Here is a 6,000-nt window from a genome sequence, read left to right as displayed (position 1 = left end):
TGGGTTAACACAGCCACTTACAGATGAAAGGAGACGCTACGTTTGGTTTAAAAAAAGCTGTAAAACCTGTCCTGTTCAGAACAGGGATAATTCATGTCCCTGAACACCAAGGCTGTCCAGCCTCTGTTGAGTTCAGAACAGTGGCATTGATGGATGGGAGATGCAGGAGGGGATGCTGGGTGACAGCTCCTGCTGACCAGAACTCAGCAGGAGATGCTTTCCCTCCCAGATATCAGGTACAGACTACCAGGAATCCTGAAATCTTGCACGGCACAGGCTGAAGAGGGACCTGGAAACACCAAGTCTTTAGAATCATGGAATTGTTTGGGTTGGAAAAGACCTTCAAGATCATTGTGTCCAACCATTAACGTAGCATTGCTCAGACCAACCACTAAACCATGTCCCTAAGCACCACTCGTACTCCTGTTCTAAATAACTCCAGGGATGGTGAATCAACCGTCAGTCTGTGGCCTGGTTTTGGCTAGGATAGAGTTAATTTTCTTTCTAGTAGCTGGTATGGTGCCATGTTTGGGACTTAGGATGAGAGTCATGTTGGTAACACCCTGATGGTTTTAGTTGTTGCCAAGCAGTCAGTGTCTTCAGTTGTTCATACCACCCTGCTATTGAGAAGGTGAGGGCACCCAGGAAGCTGGGAGAGGACACAGCCAGGACAGGTGATCTAAACTGGCCAAAGAGGGTATTCTGTGCCAATAAGTCATACTCAGCATAAACCTGAGTGGGGGTAGGAATGTACAGCTCCAGAACATGCAGTTTTTTATGGATGGTCCAGCTTTGGGGTGGCTCAGAGCTGTATGTCCTGAGCTGTGGGGTTTAGTGAGAAACTGCACTGTGCATCACCAGTGTTTTATATTTTGCTATAAAGTCCTATTATTGTTATTTCTCTCTCTGCTGTTCCTGCAAACTGTCCTTATCCCAACCCATGAGGTTTGCCCTTCGTTTTTCTTTTGCCCTCTCCATCTTTCCCCCCTCCCCAGAGAGAGCAGCTGTGTGGTGCTCAGGTCCCAGCTGGAGGCATAACCATGGCAGCCTGTTGCAATGCTTGACAACCCTTTTGGTGAAGAATTTTTTCCTAATACCCAATCTAAAGCTCCCCTAGTGCAACTTGACATCATTTCCTCTTGTCCTGTCACTGGTTACTTGGGAGAAGAGACCAACATCCACCTGGCTACACCCTCCTTTCAGGTAGTTGTAGGGAGGGGTAAGGTCTCCCCTCAGCCTCCTTTTCTCCAGGCTAAATGACCCCAGTTCCCTCAGCTGCTCCTCATAACACCTTGTATTGTACTTCCAGCAGGCATCTGGTAAGTCCCACACATGAACAAGTGCTAGTGATTGTGAGACTCTTTGTCCTGGTTGGATAGTCTGTAACAGATTCCTACCATGACCATAGGATCATAGAATCACAGACTGCTTTGGGTTGTAAGGGAGCTCGAAGATCATCTAGTTCTAAGCCCCTGCTATGAACAGATACACCCTTAACTAGGTTGCCCAAACCCCTATCCAACCTGGCCTTGAACCCTGCCAGGGAGGGGGCACCAGCAACCTCCCTGGGCAACCAGGAAGTCTCACTGCCTGTCCTTCCTTGCCCATCTCTTCTGGTGAGTTTATAGCCATCCATTGCTATACTGTGGTTGTGCAAGTCATCCCACTACGTTACTCTGATGGCTTCCAGCTCTTCCTGCGTGTCACCCATGCTGCATGCATTAGTGTAGATGCACTTTATTGCCCTGTTAATCCTGCCACCTTTTTGCAGAGTTGAGATATAACTTCTATATGATTATTTCCAGGCAGTTCCATGATTTTTAACACTTACATCTTTGCTGCCACATGGATCTTCATCTCCTGCCTTCACTAACACTGAAGGACCTTCCTAGCACACAGTTCCTCCAACACTGGCATTCTACCCCCCCAGGCTTCTAGTCCAGTTCAAAGTCCTTTGAATGAGCCCTGCTGACTCCTGTGCAATAATTTTCCTTCTCTGAGACAAGTGCACCCTATCTGTTGCCCAAAGGCCTGCTGTTGTGTAGACCTCTTACATTAAGAGGCAGCAAAATGTAGGCCAACCTTATGTTGAAACTGAGAGAGGCAGCAGTACCTGAGGCAGCTGGCCTTGTGCAAGAGCAGTCAGTGTTCTTATACATCAGAGTCCACTCACTGCTTCTGATGGAAAGCCACTCCACTTCCAAACGCGTATTTCTTCCATGTGACTACAGTGTGCTTCTGCAAGCCTGTTACTTTGAGTCTTGCTGCTGGAATAGCTCTCTCTGGACACTGCAGTACTCAAACATACATACTCAAGGTTTTTTAGCCTCCTTAGGACTCCTTTCTTTAAGTCTGGGCATTGCCTCATGGCTGGCACAGAGGCTACAAGAAGCTTCAGTTCTTTACCTGTCTGCTAGAGGACTTTAGACTAGTCTTCTTGCTTTGTAACCCTCACACTTGTGGAAGAGGTGTGCAATGACCTTTTCTTGCAAGTATCTTTGTTCTCCAATGGTAGTCAGTCTCATGAAGAAGTGTCTTCAGAGGGTCCAAGGAATACCTCTTACCATAGTTATGGTGCTATATCAGGAAAGTTCAGCACCATGTTGCTCTTGTCCTTACATTAAGAAGGTATTTCTAGGACTCTTATTCCAAAGCAGTGCCTATCAAAGCTAATTACTGTTCAGACAGAAGTCTTTTTGGGAGTGGGACTACTTAGAAACGAGCAGCCTGTGGGTTGCTTGCACAGCTCTAGAAAAATTATCCAGAGAGGTTCAATCAAGGAAGCACTCAGCATGTGGATAGAGGCAGAGCTTCTGGTTTATACCATTCAGGAACAGCACTATTTTTTTCTGTGAACAGTACCCTAGCAAAGTAAGGCAAGGGAAATGTGCCAATCAACAGCTATACTGTAAGTTAGAGCTGAGTTTGCGATTAATCCTTCTGAGTCTCTCATAACCTAGGTGTTCAACCTGCATAAATTTCTAGCAGTATTTCCTGTAATATTCTCTCATTGTGGAAGGCAAAGAAATATTTTCTGAAACATTTGGTAGGGAACCCCTGAAGTAACTCACCACTCTGGAGAGAAAGACTGACCAGTGATTCTTCCCATCATATATCCACACCCAGTGGCTTCATTTGACAGTGTGATGGCTCCAAGAATGACGCTTCTCTTCCTAGGCAGTATTTTTTTGGCAGCATGGAGAATCATCCTTATCACTGCAATTATAATTATCAAAAACCTCTAAGAGTTTTCAAAAGAAACAGCTCCAGCCCTGCTGGAGTCTGTTTGTGGGGCATGACAAGTGATACTTAAGAGCAATTGGATTGATGGAAGGGAGGATAGGAAGGTAAGGAGAAGAGCTAATGCAGTAAGTTCCTTCCAGATTGTTTTGAAAGCTGAGTGAATAATTCACAATGAATAATTTACTTGTTGGTATCAGGCTTTTATCTTCCTTGGGAATATGCCACAAGCAAAGTCCAGGTCCTCAAATTTGTCTGTCTGAATTATGTGAATATTTCTTTCTGTGTAATTGTCTATAGCTTGGTTAGGCATCTTAGACATTCCAGTTGTGTTGCTTTGTTGCAATTTGTTGTATGAAATGGTTCCTTCTTTGTGGATTAAAGCAGAAGCACTTCTACCATGCCCATTCATAATACAAATTTGATTTGTGACTAACGCTTATTTGAAACTAATCACCTAAGTTCCTGAAAACAGTTGAGATGTGTGAAGAACACATGAACAGTTGAAGAAAATTCAGTAAACTCAGGCAGCTTTTCATACTCTCACATCCTATATATTCTTTTCACACCACTGAAAGCTCATTGTCCTTTAAATGTAAGGTTAAAAATTCACAGGCATGGCATAAACTTTGATGCATCTCAAGTTACAGAGATTCTTGTTGGGTTCTCCAATGGTTTGTTGGATGGGCAAGAGTCTTGTAAATGTGTGTGATTCTGATCACATCATTGCTTACAGTCATATCATCAACTTTGACTATTTTCCCTGCCAAAGCAATAGCAGATCTTGTTTTATTAAGTCCCTGTAAATTGAGGTAAAGACTTTAACTCCTCTTGATGAAGCAATTTTCTTGTACACACCTTTGCTTAAGTAAATGACTTTCTGGCAGTTATCATACTCAAACACACATGTGATGCAAGAAGGCAAATTAAAATTCATACCAGGATTTTGATTTCTCACAAATGTTACCAGTGGCTGCAGGAAGGACATTGTTTTTTTTTAGGGGCTAAAATATATATGGTGGTATTATGTGGAAAATTTACTTTCACTTGACTGAAATATATATTATATATATATACAATGATAATTAAATATAATAAGGGCAAATGTAGTCTTGCAGCTGGGGAAGAAGAACCCAAGGTACCAGTATAGGTTGGGGACAGCTCTGTTGGGGAGACCATAGGGGAAAGGGACCTGGGATTCTGGTGGACAGCAAGATGACCATGAGCCAGTAATGTGCCCTTGTGGCTAAGAAGGCCAATGGCATCCTGGGGTGTATTAGAAGGGGAGTGGTCAGTAGGTCAAGAGAGGTCCTTCTGCCCCTACTTTGCCCTGGGGAGATTGCACCTGGAATATTGTGTCCAGTTCTGGGCCCCTCAGTTCAAGAAGGACATAGAGCTCCTTGAAAGAGTCCAGCACAGGGCCACCAAGGTGATGAAGAGAGTGGAACACCTTCCTTATGAGGAGAGGCTGAGGGAGCTGGGTCTCTTTAGCCTGGAGAAGAAGACACTGAGGGGTGACCTTATGAATGTTTATAAATATGTAAAGGGTGAGAGTCAGGAGGACGGAGCCAGGCTCTTCTCAGTGATGGCCAGCGACAGGACAAGGGGCAAAAGGTGCAAGCTGGAGCACAGGACGTTCCATGGGGACATAAGAAAAAAACTTTTTCCCTGTGAGAGGTTGTGGAATCTCCTTCTCTGGAGACAGTCAAACCCCACCTGGACATGTTCATGTGACCTAAATCTAGGTGATCCTGCTCTGGCAGAGGGGTTGGACTAGATAATCTTTTGAGGTCCCTTCCAACCCTGAAATTTAAGCTTTATACCAGCTGCAATCAAGTTTTGAAATTAACTCTGTGCTCAGTATTGCCTTATTTTATGCTATTAATAGTGTCATCTTCTCAACATCCAAAGCCACATTTCCCATTAAAGGAAAACAGGTGTCTTTCAGGTTCTGTATGTCCATGAACAGTGGACATAATGTGCTTTTAGCAGAGTGTTTTCTTACCACATTGCATTAGCAGAACCTCAAATCACAGCCCAAGCAGCCACCACCCCTAATGATGGTGATCCACACACAGCATGGCTTGTCTAAGCTCATGTATTCCCTGTCAAAGGAATGCCAGTAATAACACTGATATTGGAGGACCATCTCCTTATACCAGCCTGCAAGTGCTTTACATACTCTTACTGGTACCAATTCTGCTATTAATCTAGAGTTTGCCATAATAGCATCTCTCTTAGCAACTGTAAACTGCTACTTTATTAATTAATTGTAGTACCTATTTCTCACACCCTTCCCCTGCTGCACTGTGGGGTCCCAACCATGGGACAGCCCTCCACAAACTTCTCCAATGAGAGTCCCTTCCCATGGGGCTTCAGCTCTTCACCAGCTGGCCCAGTGTGGCTCCCTTCCATGGGGTGCCAACCTTCAGGCCCAGACTGCTCCAGCCTGGTCCCCCCCAGAGTCACAAGTCCCCCAGCAAACCTGCTCTGGTGTGGGTTGGTCTCTCCATGGGCTGCAGGTTTCACTGCCAGGAGCTTGCTCCAACATGAGCTTCCCTATGGGGTCACAGCGTCCTTCAGGTGTCTCCAACCACTCTGGTATGGGATCCTCCACGGGCTGTAGATGGGATCTTTGCTCCCCATCATCATCCATGGGCTGCAGGAACACAGCCTGCTTCATCATGGTCTTCTCCATGGGCTGCGGGGGCCTGCAGCACCTCTGCTCTCCTCCTTCACTGACCGTGGTGTCTGCACAGT

Source organism: Gallinula chloropus (genome assembly GCF_964237585.1).
Source record: "Gallinula chloropus genome assembly, chromosome: 1".
Classification (NCBI taxonomy): Eukaryota; Metazoa; Chordata; class Aves; order Gruiformes; family Rallidae; genus Gallinula; species Gallinula chloropus.
This window is presented reverse-complemented; position numbering follows the sequence as displayed.